At 52.0% G+C, this 19,218-nt stretch overlaps 1 protein-coding gene across 6 annotated transcripts in view; it reads right to left on the minus strand.

Annotated features, from left to right (window-relative positions):
- DLGAP4 (DLG associated protein 4) overlaps nt 1–19,218 on the minus strand; it is a 227,604-nt gene that overhangs the window by 171,912 nt on the left and 36,474 nt on the right. The window contains exon 1 of one of the 6 annotated variants that reach the window (XM_030825918.1): nt 16,885–17,029. The exons of the other annotated variants lie outside the window; for them this stretch is intronic. The gene's annotated coding sequence lies outside the window, so the exon portion shown is untranslated. Of the gene's footprint in view, nt 1–16,884; nt 17,030–19,218 lie in introns of those variants that run through there. 6 annotated transcript variants of the gene reach the window in all.

Raw genomic sequence — 19,218 nt, forward strand, 5'->3', positions numbered from 1 at the left:
TGGGATTACAGGTGTGAGCCACCATGGCTGGCAATGTCCTATCTTTTTTTTTTTTTTTTTTTTTTTTGAGACAGAGTCTCGCTGTGTCATCGAGGCTGGAGTGCAGTGGCGTGATCTTGGCTCACTGCAACCTCTGCCTCCCGGGTTCAAGCGATTCTCCTGTCTCAGCCTCCCAAGTAGCTGGGACTACAGACATGCACCACCACGCCCCGCTAATAATTTTTTTGTACTTTTGGTAGAGACAGGTGTTTCACTATGTTGTCCAGGCTGGTCTCGAACTCCTGACCTCAAGTGCTCCACCTGCCTCAGCCTCCCAAAGTGCTGGCATTACAGGCATGAGCCACCATGCCAGGCCATGTCCTATCTTTTTAAAAAACCTCCTACACATCCCTCAAATCCCCTCCCCTTGATCCCCTAGAGTTGCCCCCGTCCAGGCCAGTACCATCTCTTGTTCGGACACTGCACCAGCTTCCTCCCTAGGTGCCCAGCTGCCGCCCTGGCCCGTCTTCTCTGCAGCAGCCAGAAGGATCTTTTCAAAACGCATGTGGAACAAATGAACGCCTTACTCTGCAAGCCTGAAAAGCCAAAATCCTTGCTGACTCAAAAAACAAACCAAACAAAGCTTTTCCAAAGAATTCGACTCAGGGCTCCTCAAATAATGAATGGTCTCCCAAGCCTTGCCACCCCAGGCCCAGTTAAAATGGTATTTGTTGCACAAAAATTTAATTTACAAAATGGATTTACACAGAACGTTTTAGCTCAATAAATATTTGTAAAGTTGAACTGAAATGGAAAAATAGTTTTTTTAAAATAGCCCTGACGGAGTTCCCTGATGCCCTGGGGGCTTCTTACACCCCCAACACCTTGTTTCTCCTCTCCGCAAGACTCTTCCGTTGCTCTGACACTCCTGGCTTTTCTATCTGGGGGACTATAATTCTTCCCCTTCCCTTGCTGGCTCTGAGATGTGGCTGTTCCTCTGTCCTGAGTCCTTCTCACCCCATGCCCAGCCCCCAGGCGGTGACGTCATTGGCCCCCACGACTCGAATCACCACCCATACTGACCTCCCGAGTCTCTCTGTGCAGTCCGATGTCGCATCCGAACCTGAGGCTCATCTCCCCAGCGGCCTCCTGAACCCTTGGCCTGTCACATCCCCATGCCCAAAATGGACCTCATCCCCTTCTCCCCTAAACCCACCCCGCCCTGATGACACCATGATTCACTCAAGTCCCCAAGCTAGAAAAGTAGGCATCACCCTAGACCCCTCCCCGCCCCCATCCCTCCCTATGTCCAACTCCCCATGCTCTGCTCAGGCCCCATCCCCCTGAGGGCACTGTAGCACATGCCACCCACCCACTCCTCCACCAGTCTGTCCACCCGCCCCTTGGTTCACCCTTCATCCACTCCTTCCACACTTCCAGCTACTCATCACCCACCACCAAGCTGCCACCCACAATTCACCATGGCCCCGATGCCCCAAGCCATGTGCAGGGCTTTATGGCATGAAAACGACTTAGACCCATTCCCAGCCTCAAGATGCTCACACACCAGAATGGGGTCGTGGCAGGTGAACAGGAGTCTGCAGAGGCTGGAGGGGACCAGGAGTGTGAACAAGGGCACAGACATCGGAGGGAGACACCTGGGATGTCTGAGGAACTTAACCAGAAGAAGATGAGGAGTGACAGAGATGAAGGTGGAAAGGGCAACTGAGGCTGGCTCCGCAGGGCCTGGAGGACCAGGTCAGGAGCTGGACTTTATCCCAGCATTGACTCTGTGGAGCTAAACAGCCTGGGGTCAGATCCCAGCTCTACCGCCTTGTAGCTGGGTGACCTTGGACAAATGGCCTCAGTGTTCCCTGTCTGCAAAATGGGAATAATAACATACCTATTACAAAGGGTTGCTGTGAGGGCAGAGCTAATGCATACACATAGTATATCTCTTAGCACAGTGTCTGGTAGACAGGAAATGCTCAAGGAGTATAAAGCTGCTATGACTCCTTGTATTTGTATTACGATCCCCTAATCAGCTAGTAGACAATGGAGTTTTATGCAGAGAGGACACATGCCCCTACCCAGGATTCAGTGGGCTGGCCCTTCCAGCCTCACCAGCTCTAGCCTTGCCGTCACCTACCAACTTTTCCAAGCCAGTCACACCCACTGGCCACTGCTCCAGATCAGCCCCCAGGGCCTGATGAGCTCTCAGCATGCCTTGCCCTCATTTTGAGAAGCTTGGGCAGTGGCTCCAAGCTGCAAGGGCCTGGGAGGCGTCCCCTCCGGGAATGTACTGATAGGAACAGCCCGTGCAGTCTCTCACAGCTCTAGGAGCACCACTATGTGCCTCATAGCAGGTCCTTGCACGCAGTACCAACTGGGAAGCCAAGCCCTTTACCTAGCTTTCTCCTTGAACCCACAGCTTTGTGTAGGCCACAGATGAGGACACTGAGCCTCAGAGAGGAGAAGGAAGTTCCTTTGCCTCAGGCTACACAGCAGTTAAATGGCTGAGCAGGGATTCAAACTCTAGGTCAGACTCCAGAGCCCCAGATCTCTCCCCTAAGTCTCAGAAGCCCCTGCGGAAGGATCAGGGCTTAAAATAACACATGGGCATGGATTTTCAAGGCATGGAGGAATTGCTGTCCAAGAGAATTTGTGCCATGATGGAAATGCTCTAATCTGCACTCTCTCATAGGGTGGCCGTGAGCCACATGTGGCTACTGCGCATTGAAAATGTGACTAGTGCAATTAAAAGACTGATTTTTATACAAAAATTAGCCAGGCATGGTGGTGGCATGTGCCTGAAATTCCAGCTATTTGGGAGGCTGAGGCACGAGAATTGCTTGAATCTGGGAGACAGAGGTTACAGTGAGCCGAGATCACGCCACTGTACTCCAGCCTGGGTGACAGAGAGAGACTCTGTCTCAAAAATAATAATAATAATAATAATAAATAAAATATAAAACTGATTCTTAAATTTAATTTGAAGTTCAATAACCACATGTGGCTCATAGTTACCCTACTGGACAGCTCAGGGCCAGGTAGCTTTTAGCATTCTCAATCCCAGACTGGAAGGACTGGAACTGCTTGAGTTCCATTTCTTCTTGAGCATTTCTGGCATGCTCATGTTTTTTAAAAACTCACGAAACATTTTGTCAATTTGTCAGAAAGATTTCTACCATGATCTACCTGGTCCCTGCTTTTATAAACTGAGGCTGACCAGCACCTTCAAGTTAACTTTTTCCTTTTTTTTTTTTTTTTTCCGAGACGGAGTCTCGCTCTGTCGCCCAGGCTGGAGTGCAGTGGCGCAATCTCAGCTCATTGCAAGCTCCGCCTCCTGGGTTCACGCCATTCTCCTGTCTCAGCCTCCCGAGTAGCTGGGACTACAGGCACTCGCCACCATGTCCGGCTAACTTTTTATACTTTTTTTACCAGAGACAGGGTTTCACCATGTTAGCCAGGATGTGCTCCATCTCCTGACCTTGTGATCCGCCCACCTCAGCCTCCCAAAATGCTGGGATTACAGGTGTGAGCCACCTCGCCCGGCCAAGTTAACTATTTCTTTACAATTCAAAGTCCTTCAAGAAATAGTTGCCGAACTCCTGCTCTGGGCCAGGCACTGCAACACATGTTGGGGACAGGAGCCCGACATGCTTGTCCCTGTCCTCAGGTACTCAGTGTCTGGCAGGAGAGGAGACGTGCCATACATTAGGTTCCACAACAGAGTAGCGTAAGAGTGAGGTTCGTGCATCAGCTGGGGAGCCACAAGGACGGGAATGGACTCAGCTGGAGGAGTGAGAGGAGGGACAGTGACGTGGGGCCACCGCACTGTAGTTTGCATTTTCATATCCACTGTCTCATGCGTGCCTCACTGTGGCCCCATAGGGGAGGTCGGGCCTCGACTGGTTTCTGGTTTTCTGTGTCCTGGATTCACTTCCAGAATTAGCAGTAAGTGTGGGCCACAGCCCTAAACCCCAGGACATGGCAGCCAAGAACCATGCAGCCAGTGACAGCAGAGCTGGCTCAGACTCCCTGTCCAGTGCTCCCCTGAATCCACCACAGTTGCTTCTTGGGAAGGTTCATCAGGACCCAGCCAGCTGGTGCCCAAATTTGTTTTCAGTTGAGAACCTAGAAATCAGATGTTCCCTAAGCCCTCCAAAGGGCTAGTCTTGTAAATCCTTAAACTTTCAGGCAGCTCTGACGGGATCCACAGCCCCCTCACTGGCCATCTGGCCTCCTCCCGTCCCACTTGCTGACTTCCAAAGTCTGTGGAAAATCTTCACTTTAATAACATTTCCCTGCAATCCCTTTGTTTCTATCCCGCACTCTCAGGGCCTGCCACAGTGGCCCACTCTCGCCTGCTCTACCTTTCTTTTCTCAGAACCATTCTCCGATCTCATCGTTGGTTCATTTTGTTCATCTTGGGAGGCATTTCTACACACTTCCTAAAGATGCCCCTGCCTGGGGTCTTTGGGCCTTGGAAACTCGAGCAGTTCCAGTCCTTCTATGTCCCCTTGTTCACACCGAGCTCTGACAGTCCACAGCCATGCTCTTCCTCCCTGCCTTGTTCAAACCTTCTTTGGATTCCTCACAGTGACTTTGGAGCAAAAGGCAGAAACACTGTATTGCAAACCAACACTTCTTGAGCCCCAAGGGCTGATGGGAGCCCTGACCCGGGTTGGGGTGATTACAGAAACAACGGAAAGGAGGCAAGGCTTTGGCTGGGCCTTAGAGGATACACAGGTGTCCACCAGGTGGGCAAAGTGGGAAGGGCATTGGAGGAAGAAGGAACAGCTGGTACAAAAGGTGGGAAGAGGGACAGAGTATGCCATGTTTGGGAACTTCTGCACAAGTCAGGTGATGGTCTGTGTGCTCTGGGGGAGGAGGAGAGGAGACAGGGGAGAGACGGGGCTGGAAATACAGGTGGGGGCTTGCTCACGAGGGTCCCGCAGTGCCAGTCCAGGGAGTCTGGCCTTTACCCTGGGAGCAATGGGGGCTTCGTCAAATGCGTGTGGGAGAAAGATCACCCAGCAGCTTTGTGGGGTAGTCTAGAGGTGGGTGGCGAGATCCAGGCGAGAGCTGACAGTGGTTCACCTAGGGCACTGGGGCCCAAAGACAGCAGACAGATTCAGGAGACACGTAGACTAAAAAATCAATCCAATTTGGGGCTGGTTTGATGTGGGGAATGAGGTAGAGGGAGGATTCAGGGATGACTCCCAGATTTCTGTCCTGATGACTAGGGGATATATTGAATACTAAGCTTTTGGTTATAACAGGGGCCTGAAACTTTTTCTTAAAAGGCTGATGGTAAATATTTCAGGCTTGCAAGCCATATGGCACTGCAAAGCAGCCATTGACAATACATTAATAAGTGGCATGTTCTAACATTTTTTTTTTTTTTTTACAAAAACAGGCTGCCCATAGGCCATAGTTTGCTGACCCCTGAGATACAAACAAGAACAGCAATGGGCCAGGCACGGTGGCTCACCCCTGTAATCCCAGCACTTTGGGAGGCGGAGGCAGTGGATCACTTGAGGTCAGGAGTTCAAGACCAGCCTGGCCAACATGGTGAAACCTCGTCTCTACTAAAAATACAATAATTAGCTGGGCATAGTGGCAGGCGCCTGAGGCAGGAGAATTGCTTGAACCCAGGGGGCGGAGGTTGCAGTGAGCCAAGATCGCACCATTGCACTCCAGCTTGGGTGACAGAGCGAGACTCCGTCTCAAAAAAAAAAAAAAAAAAAAAAAAAAGAACAATGAAACCATCTCAAGCTGGCTTTAACAATAAAGTGAATTGATTGATCCATGTAACTGTCTGGATTTGTGGTGTACTTCAGGCACAGGTGAATCAGGGTTTGAGCTTCTTAGCCCTGTCCTCCTCCATGTGTCAATTACATCCTAAAGCTGGCTTTGCTAATGCACACAGGGTGTCTGTTCCAGATTTAACAAACATACTATTGGGGCATGAAAAAGGGCTGCTGTTCCAGCCCCAGTCCTAAGAGTCACTCTGATTGGACTGGCTTATCTCCCTTGCCCATCCAGGAACCAATCATCAGGCCTGGAGGATGGAACACACTGACTGGCCTAGCCTGGGTCATGAGCTCTGTGCCCTGATTGGCTTACCCTGGGGCCTGAGCTCTATCCTCATGGGAGGGGTGGAGTCAGTTTCCCTACAACTGTGTGGCTCCTCAACAGGAATCAAGGTCTGGTGGGATGGAAAAGGGAGGTTATACAAGAGAAATGAAAACATATGTCCCCATGAAGACTTGTACGTGAATGTTCATAGCAGCATCATTCATAATAGCCCCAAACTGGAAATAATTCAAATGCCCATTGACCAGCAAACAGATAAGCAAAATGTGGAATGTCCATAAAACGGAATATTACTCAGCACTAAAAAGGAATAAAGCACTGATACATGCAGCAACATAGATGAACATCAAAAATATTATGCTGCTGGGCGCAGTGGCTCATGCCTGTAATCCCAATACTTTGGGAGGCTGAGGCAGGAGGACTGCTTGAGCCCAGGAGTTTAAGACCAGCCTGGGCAAAATGGTGAAACCATGCCTCTACAAAAACCACAAAAATTAGCTGGGCATGGTAGCATGCATCTGTAGTCCCAGTTACTCAGGAGGCTGAGGTGAGAGGATCGTTGAGTCTGGGAGGTAGAGGCTGCAGTGAACCACGATTGTGCCACTGCACTCTGGCCTGGGAGACAGAGTGAGAGCCTGTCTCTTAAAAAAAAAGAAAGAAAGAAAGAAAAAAGAACAAGAAAAAAATCATTATGTTGAGTGAATGAAGCTAGACGTGAAGACTACATGTTATATGTCTCCATTTACTACCTTTCTAGAAAAGGTAAAACTATAGAGACAAAGCAGATCAGTGGTTGCCTGGGGCCAGGAGTGGGAGTGGGGACCAACTACAAATGGACAGAGGGAACTTTTGAATTGTGGTGTTTGTTGCACACTGCAAAAATTTATTAAAACTCATCAAAGAGAATGCTTAAAATAGGTGAATTTTATGGAGTGTAAGCAGCACTTCAATAAAGCTGTTTGTTTGATTTTGTCTGTTTTGTTTTGTTTTCTACAGATGGGGTCTGGCTTTGTCACCCAGGCTGGAGTGCAGTGGGGTGATAACAGCTCACGGCAGCTTTGAACTCCTGGGCTCAATCAGGACATTGGGAATGCGGTCCAAGACAGCTCCAGGGAAAGGCCAGGGGTGGAGCTGCAGGTATGGGGACTGTGGGTGTTCAGAGGGACACCGGTGGAGTTGACAAGTCCCCCAGAGAGAGTGTGGCCTGAGGCGGGAGGCCGGCTGGCACAGAACTCTGTCCTTCCTACGGCCATCCCCACCTGACCCCTGCTGGCCTCCCGTTTTGTTCTCCACAGTTGTCAAGGGGCAGTGGGGGAAAGAGAGCAGGCTCTCGAGGGAGCTGACCTGGATGCAAACCCACTTCTGCCCCTCATTTGCTGGGTGACCTTAGGTAAGATGCTCAACCTCTCTGACTCAGATGGACATGATGATGGCACAGCTGTGAACACGAGCACACAAGACATTCCGTATAGAACTGGATCTATAGGAAGCCCCTGGCAGGTGTGGCCTCCTGCCCCTTGGGCCAAGCCAGTCATCAGAGCTGCTGCAACTTCTCACTGCCTTTGCCGGCTCCTCTTCCTCCACTGGTCCCCTAAGTTCCTCAGAGTTCCGAATGGCAAAGTGGCGGACCCAGGTTGGAGCCCCAGCTCTGCTCCAGCTCTTGTGACCAGGGCAAGTCTCTCTCCAACGCCGGGCCTCAGCTTCCCCAGCTGTACGGCTCCTGGGCCCCTTGTGACCTGCATGTGATGAGTTTGTAACCAGGCGCTTACAAGAAATGCTTCTGCCCTTCATGGTTAAAACAAAAAAGAGTCCTCAAAAAGGTCAGCAGCAGAAAAAAGGCCCCAGGGCTGGGGAGACTGCAGAAGGGGCCTTCCCTCCCCTGCCTGGCCATGGAGAAGACACACCTGGGCACTGAAGCCCAGCCCAGATGCTGACTCAGCCACTTTTCAGGGACAGCTGAGGTCACTGTGTGACTCCTGCCAGAGCCGCCCCCTCTTAGTCATCCCAGCAGGACCTGCCGCAGGGCAGTGTGGGTGGGAGGGGGTCTTCCTCTCTCTGAGCCATGGCTGCCCTGTCTAAAACCCCTCCAGGAAAGCAGCTCTGCAGACCCAGCTTTCTCCTCACCCTCCACTCTGAGCTCATCGGGTACTCCTGGCCATCCCTTCTCCCCATTTTCCATGGCTCTAGGCCCTCTGGAGTCTCTGAGGCTGCCCCAGCATCTCCATGGGAGATGCCAAAAGGACGATTCACCAGAGTCAAGGAATCAAGGTCCAGAGAGGGCAGGTGCATGAGCAAGGCCACACAGTGGACTCAGGAGTTGGTGAGGGCAGCGCAGAACCTGGGCCTCCTGAGCAGCCACTCATTTTCATGGCCCCCCTCTTGTGGATGTTATAACAGCAAGAGTCTTGTTCTTTATGTCTTTATAACTCAGACCAACATCTAGACTTTCAGTTCACCAGACATGCTTCCCATCACCCACACCTCCCTGCCTGAAGACACCCCAGCTCTCACTCCTTGGTGACCCTTCCAGCCTCCTATCCTGCTCACTGGCACATCCAGCCTGGCCTCCCCCAAACTCTAGATGTCTCCATGAAGCACTGCCTGCTGGGCCTCTCCACCTGAATGTCTACAAGGTTATCAGACAATTTTCACCCCCTTCCCTTCCTCTCCCGAACCTGCTCCTCGTGTAGTTTTCCCTATCCCACTTGAGGGTAGCTCCAGTTTCTTTTTCCCAGAACGAAAACCTTCCCGTCTTCCTGGACTCCTCTCTCTTGCCCCACACTCAGTCCTCCAGGAAATCCTGCTTCTCTTCCCTTCAAAGCATCTCTAGAATCCAGCCGGCCCTCCCCACCTCCATCTCTGCCACCGGGTCCCAGCCACGGTCACCTCTCCCCCAAATTAGAGGCCCCATAGCCTCCCTGCCTCCACTCATGATCCCTTCAGCCCAGTCTCCACACCACAGCCAGATGGTCCTGTTGAGACACAGTCTCTGCTCAAAGCCCTCAGTGACTCCCATCTCACTGAGTGGAGGCTGAGACCTCACCCTGGCTTACAGGGCCCCACAAGGTCTGGCCCCCATGTGTGTCTCTGCCATCTCCCACTCTCACCATCATGCCCTCCTTCCCCAACTCTGGCCTCCTGGCTCTTCTTCAGTTGCAGCTGCTCCACCCCAGGCCCTTTGCACTTGCTGTTTCCGCTGCCAGGACCACTCTTCTCTGGATCACCCAGGGTTCCCTCCCTCCCTCATTTCCCTGAGCTTCTGTAGCTGTCACCTCCTCAGAGAGGCCTTCCTGGACCTAGACCAGACACCCCGTCTCACCTGCCTGCACTTCCTAGCACTTTGTCCTGGTCGTTTTGCTTCTTAGCACTCACAACACCCAGCCGGCAGCGCATCACACCCACAGGTGGGTTTGGAGGAGCCCCCATTTCTAAAGCGAGCTCCAGGTGGGGAGACATTGTCTCTCTTCCCCACCAACACATCTGCAGCCCCCAGCACAGTGTCTGGGGCATAGTAAGTGCTTAGGAAATATCCGTCGAACAAATCAAAGACTGTGACCTTGCGCCTGCCCTGCTGTCTCGTAGGGCAGTGGTCCCCAACCTTTTCGCCACAAGGAACCAGTTTCACGGAAAATAGTTTTTCCACAGATGAGGGGGGATGGTTTCCAGATGATTCAAGCGCATTACATTTATTGTGCACTTTATGCTATTATTATTACACTGTAATATATAATAAAATAATTATACAACTTACCATAATGCAGAATCAGTGTGAGCCCTGAGCTTATCTTCCTGCAACTAGATGGTCCCATCTGGGGGTGATGGGCGACAGTGACAGATCATCAGACATTAGATTCTCATAAGGAGAGCTCAGCCTAGATCCCTCACATGCACAGTTCACAATAGGGTTCGAGCTCCTATGAGAATCAAATGCCGCCGCTGATCTAACAGGAGGTGGATGTAACAGGTCCGCCACTCACTTCCTGCTGTGCAGCCCAGTTCCTAACAGGCCACGGACCAGCACTGGTCATGGCCCAAGGGTTGGGGACCCCTCTTGTAGGGGGTCTGCCATTTATAAGTACGGATGACACCCCAGGTCTTGCCGTCCCGGAAAAGATGGCACAAAGATGGCAGTAATCCCAACAGAGTGGGAGCAGTGGGTGCCACTCCCTCCTCTGTGCCAGGCAGGGGGGCCCCTAACCACTCCGGGAGCAGCCTCTCTTACGATCCCCATTTCACAGAGGAGGAACTGGAAGTTGTGAGAGGTGAAGTCACTTGCCGGAGGGCAGGCGGCACATGCTGGAGTTGAGATTAAAGCTTAGATGTGTCTGGGCCCACAGATACCTCTGAACCAACAATCCAGCTGCCCCAGCGTGGCATCTGACTCCTCAGGCCTTTGGGATTCCGGAGTGAGGGGCTTGTGGTGCTGGCAGGGACAGCCCTCCTTCCCCCAATCACAAGCAGCCTCTGGGGCAGCAGAGGCCCACAGCCCACAGGGGAAGGAGTCAGGCAGTGAGGGACAGTCCCCTCCAGCATCTGCAAAAGGGAGACTGAGCCAAACTGGTCAGCAGTCCTCAGCATACATCGCATCTCTGCCATCTGCTGTGAGAAGCACTTTGTGATCACCTACTGTGTGCAGAGGCCTGGGCTGATACTTTTTGGAACAAAGGAGGTCATGATTGGCCCCTTCCCCACCTGCTGCCCTGGTACAGAGGGCGTGCCCTTGTGAGCCATTGTATCATCTGATTCACCCCAGGGAAATGACAGATATGCACTATCAGGCCCATTTCACAGTCCAGGGAAGTGAGGCATGCATTTTCATTAAGCACCTGCAAATTGAGATATTGAAGGAAGTTGAATTCTGAGTGTCAGCAAAGCCAGGATGAGGCAGGTGCTGGGGATGGAGAAGGGGTCTCCCCAGGGCCAGGTGGATGGATAAGGTCACAGGACCCCACTGCCCCACCCAGGAGGGACTGCTCTCACCCAGGCACTTGCTCCCGCCTCCCACAGCTGCTGGGCTACTCATCCGCTACCCTATATCCACAAGGAAACTGTCTCCAGCACACAAAGAGAAACTGATGCCTAAGGGCTGGGGGGCCTAAGGGCAAGCTGAGCTCAGGGGACCATCCAGGCTTGGCACCCGCCAGCCTCCTGGCTCCCTGTGCAGATCCCCATCCTGTCCCCACGGCACCTCCTCCAGATACGTGTCTGAGGGACACCAGAAGCCACTTGAGACCCACAGGCTAAAAATGTGGAAACTGTGATCACCTGCTTGGGAGCCCGTGGGGATGAGGGGCCGGCATCAGCACAGCTGTGCCTGATGGGGCTGCTCCTTCAGGGCGGGAACACGGGGCAGGGCTTGGGAGTATATTGTAGTCAGGGGAAGACAGCCCATCCCCTGGGACGCGGGGCTGCTGCTTTCCCAGAAATACCTTGGGGAATTTAGTTTCCCAATAAATAGCTATTATTTATTGATGTGATGACCACATAATTTATCATCCCAACAGGGATACTTATGAGCTTGAAAAGGAAGCTGTTAGTAATTACTCCAGAACTGCCCTGGGCAAATCATGACATGTGGGTACCTTATCTGTTGAACAACCAGGATGAATGCTGGGCAAGTCATATCCATCGCCCTTTTTATCCTCACGATGACCTATGAAATTACTGCAGCAGCTCCAGCCTCCTTCCTGTTTCTCTGTTAAACCAGGCGCACTCCTGCCTCAGGGCCTTTGCACTTGCTGTTCCCTCTTCTCAGAGCTCCCTTTCCATTAATGGCTTGTCCCTTACTTCATTCGGGTCTGTGCTCAAATATCCCCTCCTCTTCAGGCTACGTTCCTTACACCTAAAATAGTACATCCATCTCACTTTTTTTTTTTTTTTTTTGAGACGGAGTCTTGCTCTGTTGCCCGGGTTGGAGTACAGTGGCGTGATCTCGGCTCACTGCAAGCTCCGCCTCCTGGGTTCATGCCATTCTCCTGCCTCAGCCTCCCGAGTAGCTGGGACTACAGGCGCCCACCACCACGCCTGGCTATTTTTTTCTATTTTTAGTAGAGAAGGGGTTTCACCGTGTTAGCCAGGATGGTCTCAATCTCCTGACCTCGGGATCCACCTGCCTCAGCCTCCCAAAGTGCTGGGATTACAGGCGTGAGCCACTGCACCTGGCCTTTTTTTTTTTTTGAGATGGAGTCTCGTTTTGTCGCACCCAGGCTGGAGTGCAGTGGCGCAATCTTGGCTCACTACAACCTCCACCTCCCGGGTTCAAGTGATTCTCCTGCCTCAGTCTCCCAAGTAGCTGGGATTACAGGCACACACCACCACACCCAGCTAATTTTTTTGTACTTTTAGTAGAGACGGGGCTTTGCCATATTGGCCAGGCTGGTCTTGAACTCCCGATCTCAGGTGATCCACCTACATCGGCCTCCCAAAGTTCTGGGATTACAGGCATAAGCCACCACGCCTGGCCCCATATCACTCTTTATTCCTGATTTTTAAAATCATAATACTTTTCACTGCTTGATGTTTTTGGTTGTTTAGTGTCTGTTTCGCCTTCTAGAAAGTAAGCTCAGCCGGGAGCAGTGGGTCATGCTTGTAATCCCAGCACTTTGGGAGGCCGAAGTGGGCGGATCACAAGGTCAGGAGTTCGAGACCAGCCTGGCCAACATGGTGAAACCTTGTCTCCACTAAAAATAAAAAAATTAGCTGGGCATGGTGGCACGCAACTGTAATCCCAGCTACTCGGGAGGCTGAGGCAGGAGAATTGCTTGAACCTGGGAGGTGGAGGTTGCAGTGAGCTGAGATTGTGCCACTTTAGGGTGAGATGGGCGACAAGAGAGAAACTCCATCTCTCAAAAAAAAAAAAAAAAAAAGAAAGTAAGCTCTGCTAGAGCAAGGACTTTGCCTTTTTTGTTCACAGCTGGCACAGCACTCAAAAGGTGGCCATAACTCAGAGTAAATGCTTACTAAATATTTGTTGGATTAATGAATGAAGAGTAATGACCTCTAGTCAGATGAAGAAACAGCATGGCAGGCATTGCTAATTGTCCCCCCATATCTCCTCCTTCCTTCTTCAGTAACTGAACTCCTGATTTTAGCTGGGCCTTTGGCCATCTAGAATAAACTGTACATTTCCCTCCCTCCTGTGCAGATAGGTGTGGCCATGTGACTACGTTTTTGGTAGAAGGATATAAACAGAAGTCACATGTGCAATTTCTAAGAAAATCAGCTTAGAGGTCATACATGCAATATGGCTGGAATGTGGATAAGAAGGCTGGGGCTGGAGCAGTCATCAGGAATCATGAGGTGAAGCTCCATTCTGTGGAAGGCACAGTAACAACTCCTTATTGAAGAAGTCTAGGCTCTGAATGATCATGGAGACACGAGTTAGGCCCTGAACTGCCTACCCATCTCATATTTGGGAGATAAATAAATTTTCATCCTATCTAAGCTACTGTTGTTATTATTATTATTTAAGTGTCTTGTTCTGTCATCTAGGGTGCAGTGGCACAATCATTGCTCACTATAGCCTCAAACTTTTGGGCCCAAGTGATCCTCCTGCCTCAGCCTCCTGAGTAGTTGGGACTACAGGTGCATGTCACCATGTTTGGCTAATTTTTAAAATTTTTTTGTGGAGACGGGGTCTTCCTATGTTGCCTAACCTGTAAGCCACATTATTTTGAGGTCTCCTGTCACTTGTAGCCAGAGTCCCACAGCTTTTCCATGAAAGTGCCAAAGTTCATGCCCTGACCATCAAGCCTGTGTGAGCATGTTTCGTTTTCCACAGCACCCCAGCACAGGGCTTGGCACATGGTAGGTGCTCAACAAATACTAGTTGAATGAATGGACAAACAAGGTTCTCTTGGCCTGGGTTGATGCTGGTGCTCAGTGGCCCATGATCTGGCCCCATCTGCCCCCTGACTCCTCTCTCTCTGCCCCTTCCACACACACTAAAGAATCCATCTCTCCTCCCTCTAAGCCCCAATAGCCTTGCTTCTAATCTGATCCTATTACCTGACTCTCGTCAAGTCCATAGACATAGGGGGTCAGCACTCTTCTGAATGACCCTCTGGCTCAGGCCCCAGCTGGGAGCTGGGGTTGCTGATGATGGACCATCCTCAGCCTTCCTTGAGGTTCTGCCCCCAGGAGATCTGGGAGCCCTGCACCACCACATCTCTCCAACCAGACAGAGCACTCTGAGGGCAGGGACAGCGCCCAGCACAGGGAGTAGCACAGGCAAAGCTTCAGGAAGGAGGAAAAGACTGGAAATGCCCGCACCACACACTGTGGGGTGACAGACCTGTCAATGTTCTCTCAAATGTTCCCAGTGTGCTGCCCAAGTTTCCACCGCTGGAGTTTCTGTCTTGGGCCGAGGTACTGAAGGCCCCTGTTACAAGAAAACCCTCCCCGACCCTGCGACAACTCATTTTTGGCCACTGTGACTTCAGCATGGATTCACTTCTTAAGAAACAGATTGAAAGGTCAGGGTATGCATGAGTTTTAAGTGGAGAGAGGTGATGGGAAAGAACTGGAGCTGGAGGGGAAGAGTAGAAATTGAGGTCATAGAATTAAAAAAAATGGGTCCTAAAACCCTCAAGTGACAGAAGGAAAACAGAGAGAGGAACTCAAGGGGCTTGTATAAGATGTAGCATTCCAAGTCTTTGACAATCCAGATAAATCCCACCTACTTCTCCCAATATATCATCTACCAGCTCATCCCACACCACACACCAGGCACAACCTGTTTTTCCTGCCTGCACCACTTTGTGGGCTCTGTTCCCCCATCCACAATGCCATCTGCCAATCTCAGCTGGGCAACATCCGTCCCACTCTTTCAGGCCTGGCTGAAACCCACTGCTTCCAGGAGAGTGTCCCGGATGGTTCCTCTCTGGGCCTAGCACCTTGCTTAGGCTTCCAGTGCCTGTCCCAGAGGGCAGAGCTCCTGCTAACAGTGAGTAGGGCTATGTCACCCACATGGTCAGCAAAATGGCTATGGCACAGTTCTTCACTGAACCCCCTGAGACAGCCACAACAGTGCCAGAGCCACTGACAAGCATGGGGTACCCACAGCCATCAGTCCTTGGACTCTGCCCATAGAGCCCTGGATCCCAGTGGTCTTGGTGAGGCCAGAGATTTGCATCAAGTCCCTCCAAGGGATTATAATTTATGCTAAATTTCAAGGCCCTCTGACAAGGCAGGTGAGAGGTCAATGTCTGCTGGAATGAAAAAAATGTGAGGCTGGGCGTGGTGGCTCACACATATAGTCCCAGCGCTTTGGGAGGCTGAGGCAAGAGGATTGCTTGAGGCCAGGAGTTTGAGAACAGCCAGGGTAACATAGCAAGATCCTGTCTCTACAAAAATAAAAAAGTTAGCCTGGTGTGGTGGTAAATGCCTGTAGTCCCAGCTACTTGGGAGGCTGAGGTGGGAGGATCACTTGAGCCTGGGAGGTCAAGGCTGCAGGGAGCCATGGTTATGCCACTGCACTCCAGCCTGGGTGACAGAGCAATACCCAGTCTCAGAAAAAAAAGAGTAATAGGATCAGGAGGAGGCAGCCCCCAATGTCCTGAGGAAAAGCCCTTACAGTGGGGCAGGATTCTGCTCATTTGTTTAACAAATACGTCCTGGGCACCCACTAACAGGTGACTATAGTAACAGCTGACATTGGCCATACACTCGCCATAGGCAAGGCTTGAGGCTTATACCATCTGAGTCAATCTTCAAAACAAGCCTGGGACGCAGATGCCATCATTCTCCCATTTCACAGATGTAGACCCTGAGAGAGAAGAGAAGTGACCTGCCCAAAGTCTCACAGCCTTGGCAGATCTGGAATCTGAACTTAGGCCAGCTGGCCCCAGAGCCAATGCTCTATCTGCCACAGTGTGTACCAGACCCTGGGATATGACCACAAACAAATGGCCCTGGCCTTGGTTTGTCCACCAGCAGGAGAAGAGATACCAAACACAAAAACAACACATGCTTCAAATTATGGCACCTGTGAGGAAGGAAAAAAAGCGATTCCTCCAGAAGCCAATTGCAGGCGGCACCTATTGCAGGTCTCTCTGAAGATGGTCCCTTTGCCTCAGTTCTCTCATCTATATAATGGAACAGTGGGGCCAGCTGATACCTGGGAACCTTCCAGCTGGGACATCTCAAGAATCCAGCCTTCCTTTCTCTAGGCCTAAGTTTCCCCATCTTGTATAATGGGCTGGAGGGAAAACAGAGGCAGTAGTGACTTTAGGTCCCTTCAAACTTAGTCCTGAGCTTCCCAGGGCCAAGTTCCTGAAGTGGGGTCTTTGAGAGTGCATTCTCCACCCATTTCCATGGTGATGGCAAGGCCCAGGAGGGGTGTGGAGGTGCTGGGACATGGAAGTAGGGCCCTGGCTCCTCCCCTCCCAAAGAGCCTCTGGGTCCAGTGGACTCGATGTGCCTAGGGAAGGAGGGGGGACCCTTAGCTTTGCTGGCTCATCCAGAGTCCTGCTGCCTCCACATGGCCAAGATGAGGTGGAGGGTCTCATCCCACTGAACAGGACCTCACACCCAGGGTCCTAGACCAAGCCGAGGCCAAGGTCCACTGGGAGCTGTCCAAGGTTCTGAAACACCAACCAGGCTCCCAAGACCAGGATCCCCCTGGAAAACACTTCTAAGAGCAGCTGGAGGTCGGGGATTCAGAAAGGAAGATTAGTACCTGGGGACAGGTAGGGAGCCATGGTCGGCTGGGCTCTACACACCCCAGCAGTGTGATCTCAGGCCAGCTCCTCTTTTGTGCCTCAGTTCCCTCAAATGCAAACTGGGGACAATAAGGACACTGACCTCACAGGTCTGTAGTGAAGACCAAATGCAGATGAGGCATGTGGTAGATGGAGGGACCCAGTGAGCATCAGCCATCACTGTTACATCGTGGACTTGTTATTATTTCGGGAGGCTGACTTTGCTTGGGTGCTTGCTGTGTGCTTGGTCTTCCAAGAATTTTACCTGCTTCTACTCCCAGCAGTCCGGTAAAGTAAGTACTAAAATGGGGATAAGAATACAGATGAATATTCTGAGACTCAGAGAGGTGAAGTTAACTGCCCAAGGTCACACAGCTAGTGAAGTGTTGGGAGCAGAGATTCAGACCAGGTCAGGTTTGAAATCACTGAATCTATCCCACCACACTCCCACTGTTCAGATGTGGGAAATGAGGACCAGAGAGGGACCTGATTTACCACAAGTCACCCAGAAAAGCCACAATTCCAACTCCCAGCACAGACTTTTTCCTGATGCTCTATGCTAGGTTCCCCTGGCAAGGTGAACAGCACTCCCCTGCACCCCCATGGCCGGAACAGCAGGCAGGCAGCTCCCTCAGTAGTGATCCCACTGCCCTGCTGGAGGGTTCTCTGTCAAAGGCAGAGACATGAAGTAGCTCAGAGACAACGTGTGTCAGCTGTAGCCATGGGCCAGCAGCCACTCGGGGCCCACCCGTGCCCTTGCCAGCAGGCATCTGAGCACCGGGGAGAGGGTGGCACCAGAGCAGTGCTGTTGGGGCCTCTCCAGCTCTGGCCTGGTTTCCAGCAAGGAGAAGGCCCAGACATACACCCAAGCTGCTCCTGTCCCAAATTTCCTGCTGAGTGAAGTGTGTGCATGCATGCATGCAGACACAGATATAGTTCAAATTCACCCAATGGGGGGTGGGGGGGACCTGGCAGCCTCAAAAATCCATTTTTCTTCCTTGAGGAGGTGCAGCTTTCACCTCCGGTGGGAATGGGGGCAAATGAGGCATTAAAAAGCGGTGGAACTAAGAAACCCGGCTTCCCATCCCAGCTCTGCTCCTTCCAAGTTGGGTGACCTTGAGCACGTCATAAAGTTGGTCTGATGTGGCACTGACTCCGTGAAACACGGTTCCTGGGCCCTGGTGTGGGGCATCAAGGGATCACAGTTTTGAGACATTAAAATTGGTCACTACCCAGAAGGGATGAGTGGCTTAAACTAGAATCCCAGGGACAAATTCCAGCTCCCAGGCTTGGGTCCTTCTTGGCCACCCTGGGTCCACGCCACAGCTGTTTGTTGCCACAATGTCTGCAGCCGTCTCCCCAGACTCCCTGCCTTCCACATGCTGCTCCAATTCACTTTCACAGAGGCCAGAGGAGTCTTTGTAAAATGTGAGCCGGTGAGCTGCGGGCACTTCAGAGGCTTTCCAGCACACTTAGGAAAGGGCCCAAACTGGGGCTGAGGCCCAGAAGGCCCCTCAGCGCTGAGCAGTCCCCGCCCCTCTCTGGAATCCCCCTCCCCCTCACTCAGTCCCTCAGGTGCCCTGCCCTCCTTGTTCTTCCCTGAACGTGCCAGCCTGTCCCATCTCCGAGCTCATGCCCTTGCTGCTCCCACCACCAGCTCACCTCCTACCAGCATGGCTCCTTCTCATGCCTCAGGACTTAGCACAAATGTCACCTCCGCCGAGAGGCCTTGCCTGGCTACCCTGCAGTCTATAAGGTAGCTCCCAGTACTGGACACTAGTTCTGGCTTTTGATTTCTGCTGCCCACTAGAGGGCCTCTCTGCCAGCAAAGGCCCCTCCATGGGCCTCAGTTTCCCCACCAGGACTATGCGGCAGAGGAGCCAGTCTCTGAGCCTTTCCAGTTGGCAGAGATTACCTCCATCCTGGCCCTGCCCTCCATTGACCCATTTTTCTGAGGCTTCTCTGAGCTCAGACAGTTGCTCCCTGCAGGCCCCAATCCCATAAATCACAGCTGATTCCACTGAGCGGGGCGGCTGCTGGCGCCCAGGCATTCATCAGCATTGGTAGTACTGAGGCTGCCATGGGGCCTTGGTGGGAGCTGGGCCTGGTCTTCAAGGCTGGGAACCTGCTGGGCTGAGGCCTCCAGCCCCAAACAGACTCCCCTTTCCCTGATAGGCCCTTACCCAGACACACTCACTGGCCTACCCTGTCTATCCAGCCCCTAACTCCATTCAGCCAACAAGCACTCCCACTGTCCCCTCTGGAGGTAGCGCCCTGGCTTCCACGTTCTTGCAGTGGGACAAAGAGATAGGAGCCATCTTGTGCCCCACTTTGCCAACGAGGAGTCTGAGGCACAGAGAGGAGTGACTTGCCCAAGGCCACACAGCAAATGTATGGAGGCTCCTGGCTCTAAAGTCCTGACCTCTGGCCCCTCGCT

The sequence above is a fragment of the Nomascus leucogenys genome, chromosome 13 (assembly GCF_006542625.1).
Source record: "Nomascus leucogenys isolate Asia chromosome 13, Asia_NLE_v1, whole genome shotgun sequence".
Lineage (NCBI taxonomy): Eukaryota > Metazoa > Chordata > Mammalia > Primates > Hylobatidae > Nomascus > Nomascus leucogenys.